This window comes from Pseudophryne corroboree, chromosome 1 (assembly GCF_028390025.1).
Source record: "Pseudophryne corroboree isolate aPseCor3 chromosome 1, aPseCor3.hap2, whole genome shotgun sequence".
Classification (NCBI taxonomy): domain Eukaryota; kingdom Metazoa; phylum Chordata; class Amphibia; order Anura; family Myobatrachidae; genus Pseudophryne; species Pseudophryne corroboree.
The window spans coordinates 549,632,550-549,646,727 of record NC_086444.1 but is presented as its reverse complement, the minus strand read 5'-3'; the positions used below and the strand labels follow the sequence as shown (position 1 = coordinate 549,646,727).

General features: G+C 45.0%; 1 pseudogene; it reads left to right on the top strand.

Annotated features, from left to right (window-relative positions):
- Positions 1-10,034: 10,034 nt before the first annotated feature.
- On the top strand, positions 10,035-10,153 carry LOC134945480 (5S ribosomal RNA; annotated as a pseudogene).
- Positions 10,154-14,178: the final 4,025 nt, after the last annotated feature.

Genomic DNA, 14,178 nt, shown 5'->3' with positions numbered 1-14,178 from the left:
GGGCCCTCCCACCCACCCTTATGTTGTATAAACAGGACATGCACACTTTAACCAACCCATCATTTCAGTGACAGGGTCTGCCACACGACTGTGACTGATATGACGGGTTGGTTTGGACCCCCCCAAAAAAAGAAGCAATTAATCTCTCCTTGCACAAACTGGCTCTACAGAGACAAGATGTCCACCTCATCATCATCCTCCGATATATCACCGTGTACATCCCCCTCCTCACAGATTATCAATTCGTCCCCACTGGAATCCACCATCTCAGCTCCCTGTGTACTTTGTGGAGGCAATTGCTGCTGGTCAATGTCTCCGCGGAGGAATTGATTATAATTCATTTTAATGAACATCATCTTCTCCACATTTTCTGGATGTAACCTCGTACGCCGATTGCTGACAAGGTGAGCGGCGGCACTAAACACTCTTTCGGAGTACACACTTGTGGGAGGGCAACTTAGGTAGAATAAAGCCAGTTTGTGCAAGGGCCTCCAAATTGCCTCTTTTTCCTGCCAGTATAAGTACGGACTGTGTGACGTGCCTACTTGGATGCGGTCACTCATATAATCCTCCACCATTCTTTCAATGGGGAGAGAATCATATGCAGTGACAGTAGACGACATGTCCGTAATCGTTGTCAGGTCCTTCAGTCCGGACCAGATGTCAGCATCAGCAGTCGCTCCAGACTGCCCTGCATCACCGCCAGCGGGTGGGCTCGGAATTCTGAGCCTTTTCCTCGCACCCCCAGTTGCGGGAGAATGTGAAGGAGGAGATGTTGACAGGTCGCGTTCCGCTTGACTTGACAATTTTCTCACCAGCAGGTCTTTCAACCCCAGCAGACTTGTGTCTGCCGGAAAGAGAGATCCAAGGTAGGCTTTAAATCTAGGATCGAGCACGGTGGCCAAAATGTAGTGCTCTGATTTCAACAGATTGACCACCCGTGAATCCTTGTTAAGCGAATTAAGGGCTCCATCCACAAGTCCCACATGCCTAGCGGAATCGCTCCGTGTTAGCTCCTCCTTCAATGTCTCCAGCTTCTTCTGCAAAAGCCTGATGAGGGGAATGACCTGACTCAGGCTGGCAGTGTCTGAACTGACTTCACGTGTGGCAAGTTCAAAGGGCATCAGAACCTTGCACAACGTTGAAATCATTCTCCACTGCGCTTGAGACAGGTGCATTCCACCTCCTATATCGTGCTCAATTGTATAGGCTTGAATGGCCTTTTGCTGCTCCTCCAACCTCTGAAGCATATAGAGGGTTGAATTCCACCTCGTTACCACTTCTTGCTTCAGATGATGGCAGGGCAGGTTCAGTAGTTTTTGGTGGTGCTCCAGTCTTCTGTACGCGGTACCTGTACGCCGAAAGTGTCCCGCAATTCTTCTGGCCACCGACAGCATCTCTTGCACGCCCCTGTCGTTTTTTAAAAAATTCTGCACCACCAAATTCAAGGTATGTGCAAAACATGGGACGTGTTGGAATTTGCCCATATTTAATGCACACACAATATTGCTGGCGTTGTCCGATGCCACAAATCCACAGGAGAGTCCAATTGGGGTAAGCCATTCCGCGATGATCTTCCTCAGTTGCCGTAAGAGGTTTTCAGCTGTGTGCGTATTCTGGAAAGCGGTGATACAAAGCGTAGCCTGCCTAGTAAAGAGTTGGCGTTTGCGAGATGCTGCTACTGGTGCCGCCGCTGCTGTTCTTGCGGCGGGAGTCCATACATCTACCCAGTGGGCTGTCACAGTCATATAGTCCTGACCCTGCCCTGCTCCACTTGTCCACATGTCCGTGGTTAAGTGGACATTGGGTACAACTGCATTTTTTAGGACACTGGTGAGTCTTTTTCTGACGTCCGTGTACATTCTCGGTATCGCCTGCCTAGAGAAGTGGAACCTAGATGGTATTTGGTAACGGGGGCACACTGCCTCAATAAATTGTCTAGTTCCCTATGAACTAACGGCGGATACCGGACGCACGTCTAACACCAACATAGTTGTCAAGGCCTCAGTTATCCGCTTTGCAGCAGGATGACTGCTGTGATATTTCATCTTCCTCGCAAAGGACTGTTGAACAGTCAATTGCTTACTGGAAGTAGTACAAGTGGGCTTACGACTTCCCCTCTGGGATGACCATCGACTCCCAGCAGCAACAACAGCAGCGCCAGCAGCAGTAGGCGTTACACGCAAGGATGCATCGGAGGAATCCCAGGCAGGAGAGGACTCGTCAGAATTGCCAGTGACATGGCCTGCAGGACTATTGGCATTCCTGGGGAAGGAGGAAATTGACACTGAGGGAGTTGGTGGGGTGGTTTGCGTGAGCTTGGTTACAAGAGGAAGGGATTTACTGGTCAGTGGACTGCTTCCGCTGTCGCCCAAAGTTTTTGAACTTGTCACTGACTTATTATGAATGCGCTGCAGGTGACGTATAAGGGAGGATGTTCCGAGGTGGTTAACGTCCTTACCCCTACTTATTACAGCTTGACAAAGGCAACACACGGCTTGACACCTGTTGTCCGCATTTCTGTTGAAATACTTCCACACCGAAGAGCTGATTTTTTTGGTATTTTCACCAGGCATGTCAGTGGCCATATTCCTCCCACGGACAACAGGTGTCTCCCCGGGTGCCTGACTTAAACAAACCACCTCACCATCAGAATCCTCCTGGTCAATTTCCTCCCCAGCGCCAGCAACACCCATATCCTCCTCATCCTGGTGTACTTCAACACTGACATCTTCAATCTGACTATCAGGAACTGGACTGCGGGTGCTCCTTCCAGCACTTGCAGGGGGCGTGCAAATGGTGGAAGGCGCATGCTCTTCACGTCCAGTGTTGGGAAGGTCAGGCATCGCAACCGACACAATTGGACTCTCCTTGTGGATTTGGGATTTCGAAGAACGCACAGTTCTTTGCGGTGCTTTTGCCAGCTTGAGTTTTTTCAGTTTTCTAGCGAGAGGCTGAGTGCTTCCATCCTCATGTGAAGCTGAACCACTAGCCATGAACATAGGCCAGGGCCTCAGCCGTTCCTTGCCACTCCGTGTGGTAAATGGCATATTGGCAAGTTTACGCTTCTCCTCCGACAATTTTATTTTAGGTTTTGGAGTCCTTTTTTTACTGATATTTGGTGTTTTGGATTTGACATGCTCTGTACTATGACATTGGGCATCGGCCTTGGCAGACGACGTTGCTGGCATTTCATCGTCTCGGCCATGACTAGTGGCAGCAGCTTCAGCACGAGGTGGAAGTGGATCTTGATCTTTCCCTAATTTTGGAACCTCAACATTTTTGTTCTCCATATTTTAATAGGCACAACTAAAAGGCACCTCAGGTAAACAATGGAGATGGATGGATACTAGTATACAATTATGGATGGACTGCCGAGTGCCGACACAGAGGTAGCTACAGCCGTGGACTATTGTACTGTACTGTGTCTGCTGCTAATATAGACTGGATGATAATGAGATGTAGTATGTATGTATAAAGAAGAAAGAAAAAAAAACCACGGGTAGGTGGTATACAATTATGGATGGACTGCCGAGTGCCGACACAGAGGTAGCTACAGCCGTGGACTACCGTACTGTGTCTGCTGCTAATATAGACTGGTTGATAATGGGATGTAGTATGTATAAAGAAGAAAGAAAAAAAAAACCACGGGTAGGTGGTATACAATTATGGACGGACTGCCGAGTGCCGACACAGAGGTAGCTACAGCCGTGGACTACCGTACTGTACTGTGTCTGCTGCTAATATAGACTGGATGATAATGAGATGTAGTATGTATAAAGAAGAAAGAAAAAAAAACCACGGGTAGGTGGTATACAATTATGGACGGACTGCCGAGTGCCGACACAGAGGTAGCTACAGCCATGGACTATTGTACTGTACTGTGTCTGCTGCTAATATAGACTGGATGATAATGAGATGTAGTATGTATAAAGAAGAAAGAAAAAAAACCACGGGTAGGTGGTATACAATTATGGACGGACTGCCGAGTGCCGACACAGAGGTAGCTACAGCCGTGGACTACCGTACTGTACTGTGTCTGCTGCTAATATAGACTGGATGATAATGAGATGTAGTATGTATAAAGAAGAAAGAAAAAAAAAACACGGGTAGGTGGTATACAATTATGGATGGACTGCCGAGTGCCGACACAGAGGTAGCTACAGCCGTGAACTACCGTACTGTGTCTGCTGCGACTGGATGATAAATAATGATATAAAAAATATATATATATCACTACTGCAGCCGGACAGGTATATATTATATAATGACGGACCTGCTGGACACTGTCTGTCAGCAGAATGAGTTTTTTATTTTATAGAATAAAAAAACACCACACAAGTCACACGACGTGTGTTTAACTTTTACAGGCAGACCTTCACAATACAATATAGTATACTATATACTGGTGGTCAGGTCACTGGTCAGTCACACTGGCAGTGGCACTCCTGCAGAAAAAAAGTGTGCACTGTTTAATTTTTTAATATGTACTCCTGGCTCCTGCTATAACCTAACTGCTCCCCAGTCTCCCCCACAATTAAGCTGTGTGAGCACAGTCAGATATTATACATAGATGATGCAGCAGCACACTGGGCTGAGCACAGATATGGTATGTGACTGAGTCACTGTGTATCGTTTTTTCAGGCAGAGAACGGATTATATTAAATAATATAAAACTGCACTGGTGGTCACTGGTCAGTCACTAGTATAACTAACTAATACTATCAGCAAAATTCTGCACTCTCTGTCTGAGTACTCCTCCTAAGCTCCAGTAAATGAAGTGTCACTGTCTCACTCTGTCACTAGTATAACTAACTAATACTATCAGCAAAATTCTGCACTCTCTGTCTGAGTACTCCTCCTAAGCTCCAGTAAATGAAGTGTCACTGTCTCACTCTCACTCTCCTATCTATTTCTTCTCTAAACGGAGAGGACGCCAGCCACGTCCTCTCACTATCAATCTCAATGCACGTGTAAAATGGCGGCGACGCGCGGCTCCTTATATAGAATCCGAGTCTCGCGATAGAATCCGAGCCTCGCGAGAATCCGACAGCGTCATGATGACGTTCGGGCGCGCTCGGGTTAACCGAGCAAGGCGGGAAGATCCGAGTCGCTCGGATCCGTGTAAAAAAAGCTGAAGTTCGGGCGGGTTCGGATTCCGAGGAACCGAACCCGCTCATCTCTAGTTTTAATATCCACATGGACCGGCATCCATTGAGTGACTATCACTCCTTAGTGGGTAGTGAGTGTTAAATCAAACAGATTGTTGGGTATGCTCTCAAGTACCTCAAGGTCATAGCAAATCAGGACTAGTACCATTTCCTTTAACGGTAGGGGAGGTACTTGAGCTAAAGGGTGGGAGACCGGTGGACAGGAGGTTTAATATCTCCAGTCCTCCTAGTTTGAAGCTCCACCAATATCATGTGGATAGATCCCTAATATGTTTTAACATTACCAATCCCCGAAAGCCGGGAAGTTGGGAAGTGTCATGGAGCAACCAAACCATGACCTTTTCATATAGAGCAGATAGAATGCCTACAGATACAGAGCTTATACGCCACATAGCCAGTAGAGAAAAATCTTTCCGATATAGGTATACCCTAGGAGGTAGGATTACGAGAGTTGGAGAGGTATCACCAGGATACTGCGCACATATCGTACAAACTGATACGTGTACTAAACAAATGGGAGAATTAGGGGTAGGAGATTTCACATGGAGGATGTGTAATATGGTTATGTCTTACTCCGTCCCATATGTTCTCCCCGATGATGCATATTTCATATGCGGGAGGAAGGCGTATAAGTGGCTTGCCCCAAACTCTGAAGGATTGTGTTATATTGGAAAAGTACTGCCAGAAGTAATGACTGTATCACATGCCAAAATGAAAGATATACACCGTGTTGCCCAAGCTCCTTATACTCACACCCATTACGAGCACGTAGTTAAACGGCACCTGATAGAAAGAACAGAGCATCCGGCCTCTGACATGATCCATGAATCCACCGGGATTCAGTTTCTAATCGCGTTAGATATCACTCGCACCGCTAGAGGAGTGTTGAATTATAAATACATATCTGCGCTCGCAAATTTGTTAGATAATATCACAGAAATGTATGATGACACATTTAGGTATACTGGAAGAGAACTTCAAGCTTATAAAACAGAACTGGTTCAGCATAGAATGATTCTCAATTATCTCACGGCAGTAACAGGTGGATATTGTGTCACACTGGCAACGCAGTACGGCGTGAAATGTTGCACATATATTACAAATAGTACCGAGGACCCGGTCGAGGTCATAGACCAAAAGATGGACGATATTCTCCAACTGAAGTGGGAATTTCGCAGGAGACACAATCTCACTCTTGCTGCTGTAGGTAATGAGCTGACTGGTTGGGTGTCATGGTTGAATCCGCGAAATTGGTTCTCTGGTTTAGGAGAATGGGCTCAAGGAGTCATAATGGATGTTGGGAAGTTTCTCCTATGTATCTTAGGTGTTATCATAACGATTGGCTTGATATTTAGATGCGGTCAGGCTTTAACGAAGTGTAAACGAAGTACCAGGGTGATGAGTTTAAGGAGTGAGGAAATTGTAATTCCAATGGATTTGATTTATGACCCAAATGTAGAAACAATGATGTGATGAAAATGCGATTTCTACGGTCCGTTTCTTTCACCTGTTTTTCCGTTTTCCCCAAGGTAAAAAGACCCACTTGGACGAGGAATTTGATGATCCTGTATACAGACAACTGATGGATTAAAGAAGAAGTTTTGACAACCTTATACACAGATATTTGATGAACTTTGCCATAGATCCCCAGTTTCCCTAGAAATTTTAAAATTACGCTAGCCCAACACTTTTGTAAATCTATGGACATTGACAAAGCTTTTTGCCCACACGCCTTTTGGCAAAAGCACAAAGAAGACTGCATTCAACAGACACCGAACAAGACTTCAACCGACAAATGTTCATTTACCTGACATAGAATACCACTGCATTTACCGTAATTATGTCTTTTCTTCATCTCTACAACCTTCAGGTAATTACACACATAGTCGATAGGGAATACAGGCACAGATATCAGCAACCACATATTCCCCCATTCATGTATCATCAACTAAAATGTGCTCCCCATTTGTTACAACCACAGCCGAAAAGAGCTCGGTAAAGTTTGACAGCTCATCCACAGACCCTTAATACGGGATAAGAAGGAATTCAAATGTATACTTCGCAATACCTCGAAGCTTGATGTACAACACGTACGGCACGATGATACATGACCCCCCAAACATGGATTCATACACACATGCTTCTGCTATCTCACTAGGTCATACCCTCTTCACACCTTCTCTTCTCTCCTCCCTTACCCAATCAGAAATGTATTTACATATGACATATATTTTTCTCTTTTTGAAATGTTTTAGGAAGTGCCAGTTATTGGTGACTGCCAAAGGGTGGACTGTCAAAGTCAAAAATATTACATAGAGAGAACATACAAACTGCACACATTTAAGTCGCTATACTTGCAAATATGCGCAGCGAGCACAGCAATATATAGTAACACACGCATTTGCTCGGACATGGCACGGAGATGGATTTGGCGCTTGTTTCATACAGTACATGGTTATAATAATGTCGGGCACCAGACATCATGGAGATTTAGAATTGGCTGATGAATTGATGTCATGAATGTGTATTATTTGAACAGAACCAGATGCGCCCGTCATGTTTGGTATTGAAGCAAGCAGATTGATGTGTGGGTTAGTTTGATGCCTGTTGTGAAGTTGTGGGACATTGCAGCGGATAGATATGATTATATGTATAAAAGCTAAGATCACTTTGTTAGAAAGTTTTCAGGGCTGAACCTGATCAGCATATACAAAGAGAATAGTGACTCAATCATAAAGGAGAGAGAGAGACCCCTCCCCCAGGAACAGACACACAGGAGAATAGTTCCTGTCTGGGGGGGTCGGGGTCAGTTGTGGGGGCCTCTGAGGACAGATATACTGTAACTCACTCACACAGCTACCTTACACACAGCAAGCATGGCTGGATCATCACCAGGCTCCTTACAAAAGGCTAAGTATCATAATCTCAATATCTCATGGCTGATTGGCATAGAATAGTTTTAAATATGTGTTTGTGTTGATACTCTGTGAAGTCTGTGATGAATTGGAACAGTAGACAATCTGTAGCATAGTATTTGTGGTATTTGTTTGCCTATGGTGATTTAAAATAGATTGTGCTGGTTTGTTATAATATATCTTGTTAATCATGAATAAGACCATGCAGTACTTTTGAATATGTGCTTGTAGCAGTGGCAGGCTGATACTTGTGGGTACCTGGTGGTCTGGTCTTGTGATAGCTCATATGCTCTGGTTATTGAGATACTGAAGTTGTTTGGAATGTGAAATTGAATAAGATGGTTCTAGGAAGTTGGATTGAAATTGTGAAAGGTGATTTAGATGGTTTGGAATTGTAAAATCAGAACATATGCATTGTTCTGAGGCTTGGACATTTTGGAATAAAATGGAGTCTTGTGTCTTCTGCTATGTGATTGTGGTGTAGCAGAGAGTGCCATGTGTTTGGACCTGCAAATCTAAAATGGCTGCTGCCGGGTATTTTCCCCTCCCCCTTTCAACCATGTGGTGCAGTCTTTGGAATCATGGGGGCTTTCTCAAAATGGAGTCTAGCTTCCATCCCATGCGGTATTCAGCATTGACTAACTGCACAGCGATTGTTCCTCACATGTGTAAGCTTCGCTGCAATCATATTGTACTTATTGTTATTGTGAGCCATATCTCTCTCTCTCTTCTCCTCTTTCTCTCTTATTTTCCCTTAAAACGTAATTGTATTGTATTTCCTGTGTAGTTATCTGGTTAGTTAGTCTATGTTATATTGTAGTGTATGACTTGTATTGTATTAATTCTTTTGCAAGTATAACATTCATATATATATATATGGCGTTGGACCCTAAGCACGGTATCTGTGTATTTCTTATAGTGTTAAGTATTCTCAGAGCGTCGGTGACGCTCGAACAGCTTTTGAGTTAATAAGGATATACTGTGTTGCATTTACACCCTATCACTACACTAAGGTTTTGCTGCATAATACACTGTCTATGGTTTAGATATAAAGGTTTAACATTGTGAGCGTCTGCGCCGCTGGTGATCTCCTCGTGGTCCCGAGCGTCCGCTACGCTATAGCGAATCATTACGTTAGTCGGCAGCCAATAGCGTGCCTGCCTGTGATCTCTTGGCCGTGAGCGAACGTGACGCTTGAGCGTCTCGACTACGGCTAAGCGATCGTTACGCAACGTGCGTACCCTTACGGTACTTCATACGTAAATAGCGTACAGTGTTCTTAGACCTCTTAAAGGGTTTTATATAAGATAAATATTTAGCTTTATCACAGTACATCGGGAAAACCAAGAGGCCTTTAAAACTGAGGATACAGGAACACGTAAGGAACATCAAGAATAAAGTGGAAACTCACGCTGTCTCCCAACATTTTACCAAAACATACAACTCCAACCCAGAAGCCCTTACCTTTAAAGCCATAGAACTGGTGAAACTGGGAGAGAGAGGAGGAGATCTCGCTAATAAATTGTCACGCAGAGAGATGTTCTGGATATTCCAACTACAGACATTACAGCCAAAAGGATTCAATGACAATTATGAGATCGCCCCCTTCTTGTAAAATACGGTACTATTATTTTCCATCCGTTGTTCTTTTATTACTCTCCATGTTGGAATATCTGCACCCTTATCCCCATCCATGCCCTCCCACATACCATGTCTCCGCTCCCTCCGTCCTACCCCTCCACCCCACTTCTTTTTCCAAACAACCCACCCCACCACCCAACCCCAAACTCTCCTGTTCCTTTCCTCCTCCCTCCCTCCCAACCCCCTTCCCCCTCTCCCCCCCCCACCACCACCATCTCACTTCAATAGTCACTTTACATAACCTAATTTGCATATTAAATTAATCTATGTCACTAAATGAAGAGTGTGAATCCGTAAGGCACAACATAGCTACAGTCATACCACGCTGGAGATGCCCAAACACGCCTGATCTTGGAAGCCAAGCAGCGCTGGGCCTGATCAGTACCAGGAGGGGAGACCATCTGGGAAGATCAGGTACTGTACGAAACAGTAATTCATAGAGGCCCGAGAAAGGTAAACACTCTATCTGTATTTAGTATACAAAATCACGAACCATAGGAATACTGCTATATACTGCACTGATTTAAATGTACTATGCACCATAATAACACTGCCACTTCAAGATCATAAATAATTCTGCGCACAATTTATTTAGAGCCATCCCTGTAAAATAGCACTCAATGCACAAGCACTTTATGAAGTAAATTTCAGTACTGTTAAATAAGCACTTGCACTTGCCCCACAATTATGAGATATTATGCTACCACCACTTGGAAGATGTAATCATATGATTTTGAACTGATTCCTGATACTATATATCTCTTTTTATTCCATATGGAACGATTACCATGGTTACCGGACTAATGCTGGGCCAGATAATCTACTAGAAAATGGCCACGAACACCTGTAAAGAATTGACAAAATCCCACCAAACATGGCTGCCGGGAGAGGACACACTATAAAGACTCCTTATTCCCTGGTAGACAAGGCTGCTGTGTGGATCAAACAGTGACATCGCACCGTCGCGGGCGCATGCGCAGACGGTAGCGGAAGTGTGGCGGAAGTGACGTTTTGTGGCCTCCGTCACCGGAAGTGTGGCGGAAGTGCCGTGATTATACTATAAATAGACTTTTCACACTGTTTAACTTCTCAAAAACCGCTCAGATCAAATCGTTTTCACTAGCTGTGGATTTCTAATTGACTGGTACCTTTCAGACTGCATTTTATAAATAGACTAACTGTATTTCACACTTGATTGTATCACATGACTCCCTGCTAAGATATGACCCTCCCACCATGCTATAACTGCTATAAATAGACTCACAGGTCCATTGTACCCTTACCCTTTGAAGAAGTCTCATTAGACAAAACGTGTTGGGAACCTTCACCTACCTCATTTAAGATAAGAAAAAATTCTTATACTTGCTCTTATACTTGCTTTTATTGTAGTTTTATATAATTAATTTAAGTGCTTTTAGTTCAGTTGTGTTTTATCATTGTCCCATTTTTTTAGATGTTTCTTGTATTTTTAATTATACGTGAATAAATACCTTTTTATATTACTACAATTGGCAACTAATTACTTATTATACTGACACCTGGGTCGCTATATATCCTTCATCCCCCCCGTTTTTAATATATATATATACCCAACAGGGCAGGTTCTGGCCCTTTTGGCACCCCGGGTGGAAAATAGGGGTGTGGCTTCATACAGGGGGCGTGGTCAGTTACGCCCTTTGTACAGTAGAGTAGCGCAGCTGAAAAAGAAAAAGAAAATGAATACTTACTATCCCCGCTCCCGACCACTGCAGACCTCCGCCGGCACCGCTCCTCTCCTCAGATCTGGCATAGACAGACACTAGAGGTCAATAATAACCCCTAGCGTCTGTGTCAGTCCCACAATGCTGTGCGGTGCGCAATGATGTCATCGCGCACCGCCAGCAAAGGTCCTCTCCACGAAGGGAAACTAGATGTGTAGCGTCTAGTTCCCTTCACAGCGGGTAACCAGCGGGGGACACAGCGGGCAGCGGGGGGTACAGCAGTAGCGGATCTTGCCATGGTGCGACATCCTCTGAATGGCGCCGGCACCCTCCGGAAGGCGGCGTCCCGGGCAAAAGTCCTGCTTGCCCATGGCAAGATCTGCTACTCATACCCAACCACAGACACACACACACACACAGATATATATAAATATATATATATTCCATAGACAAAAAACCTTACGGTTTCACAGGTCCCATTAAGGCTTCTTACACATGATCTGGCATTTCAGAAACCTGTTGTGACTCTTCCACTCAAACTCCAAAAAGCAATGAAATTCCGATTATTAAGGCTGACGCCTTAATGGACGTGTTCCTTGCGCAATACAGATATGGTATGCCATCACAGCCTGTGGGTAAGTTTAGATTCAGCACTCTCACAGAGTGAGATTGCTGTCACTCACACAATGGTGGAGCTGCTAATTCACAGATTTGTGTGCTCATTGGAATACACACATGCAGTCTATGCAACTGAAGGTCTGAGCGGAAGACAAAGATGCTCGGATGAGGTAAGAGTGTTGTTGATTGGAGGGAGAACACAGAGCATTGTGGATGGGGGTGTGTGGATCGAGGGAAGACTAGGTAGCATTGATGGGTGGGGACAAAGAAACACGGGATAATTCAGACTGCAGCGACCGCAGTCTAAATTAGTTTGTGGGGTGCGAATGCGCAATGGCCGCACTGTGCATGCGTACCCGGGAGCCCAGTGAGGGGAGGGGGAGGGCCTGACATGCGGGGCGGACAAGCCCTGTGCTGGGCGTCACATCGCATGTTAGAGTAAATGATTGTAGATGTGCGAAATTTGGCATATCTACAATCAATTCTGAATTGATTGTAGATGGGGGGTTAAGACAGATGGGGGAAAGACAGTTGCACAGATGGTGAGGAGACAGCTGCGTGGATGGGTGGACAGTGCCGTGTGGATGAGGGGGAAAAAGCAGCACAGATGTGGGAGGGGTAAGAGCAGTATAGATGGAAATAAATGGCATGGATGAGGAAGGCAGAGCAGCATGGATGAGGGGAATACAGTCCCAACATCGGAGGGGATAAGTATTTTTACCTCCCCTTGGGGGGTGGCAGCTAGGCCTAATCCTTGGGTGGGTTGGATAGGGAAACCCCCCCCCCAATAGTGACCCACGAAACTTACCTTCAGGATGACAGCTATATGAATAGGGTAAGAGTGGTGTGGATAGGGGGTAGATTAAGCAGCAAGTATGGGAAGGGAGACAGAGCGGTGCAGATGGGGGAAATGGTGCAGATGGGTTGAAAACACTGGCACGGATGGGTAGAAAACTGGTGCAGATGGGAGAGAAGTCAGTGTGCCCTGTACTGGAGGAGACAGAGTGACGTTGAAGAGGGAAACACTGAGCAGCACAGAGAGAAGGAAACGGTGGTACAGACAAGGCACAGGTGGGGAAAGACAGATGGTACAGATAAGTTAGTACAGACTAGCACAGATGGAAGAACACAGCAGTAGGGATTGGGGAAGACAGGGCAGCATGGGGGTGTATAGGGGAAGTAAGTGTAGATGCATAGACCGTAGATGGGGTATTATAGTTTTAGCAATTAACCAAGATGTTTGAGGGAGCTAAATCTGTAGACTAAATGAGATGGATGTATGGAGTGAGAAGGCTGTTGTAAAATGGTGGGATTGTTGTGGTGACCGAATGGGATGGTTGTGGGCACTGTGTGGGATGGGAGCTCCACAACACTGCTCAGACCTTCAGTTGCATAGACTGCATGTGTGTATTCCAATGAGCACACAAATCTGTGAATTAGCAGCTCCACCATTGTGTGAGTGACAGCAATCTCACTCTGTGAGAGTGCTGAATCTAAACTTACCCACAGGCTGTGATGGCATACCATATCTGTATTGCGCAAGGAACACGTCCATTAAGGCGTCAGCCTTAATAATCGGAATTTCATTGCTTTTTGGAGTTTGAGTGGAAGAGTCACAACAGGTTTCTGAAATGCCAGATCATGTGTAAGAAGCCTTAATGGGACCTGTGAAACCGTAAGGTTTTTTGTCTATGGAATTTCATAGCTTTTTTTCAATTTATTTTTTGTAATTCAGAAATGTAAAATTTCACTGTAAGAATAAACATTTGATTTTTTTTAAATGTTTAACAATAACACACCCCTGGCAACAAGCATTTCCCCTGGCCACAAGCATTACAAACCCCTGAAATGAGTATGACACCTGTCCCAGAGCATGAAATCCCTGGCAATGAGCAAGACAGCAAGCCTAAGAAACCCCAGGGAACAAGCATGACACCCAGCGTGTAGAAGCTTTACTGTAGGGCATAATGTATCACGAGCATTAAAGTGTGGGGCATATGGTGCAGTGTGGGGCTTAATATGGTGAAAATTTTTTTTTCCCTGTGGTGGCCAAGGTCTGTTGGTGCAGGGCCAAAAACTGGGGTGTAAGGTAGTCTTTTCTGGTGAGGTCATGCCCATTTTAATGAGCACACG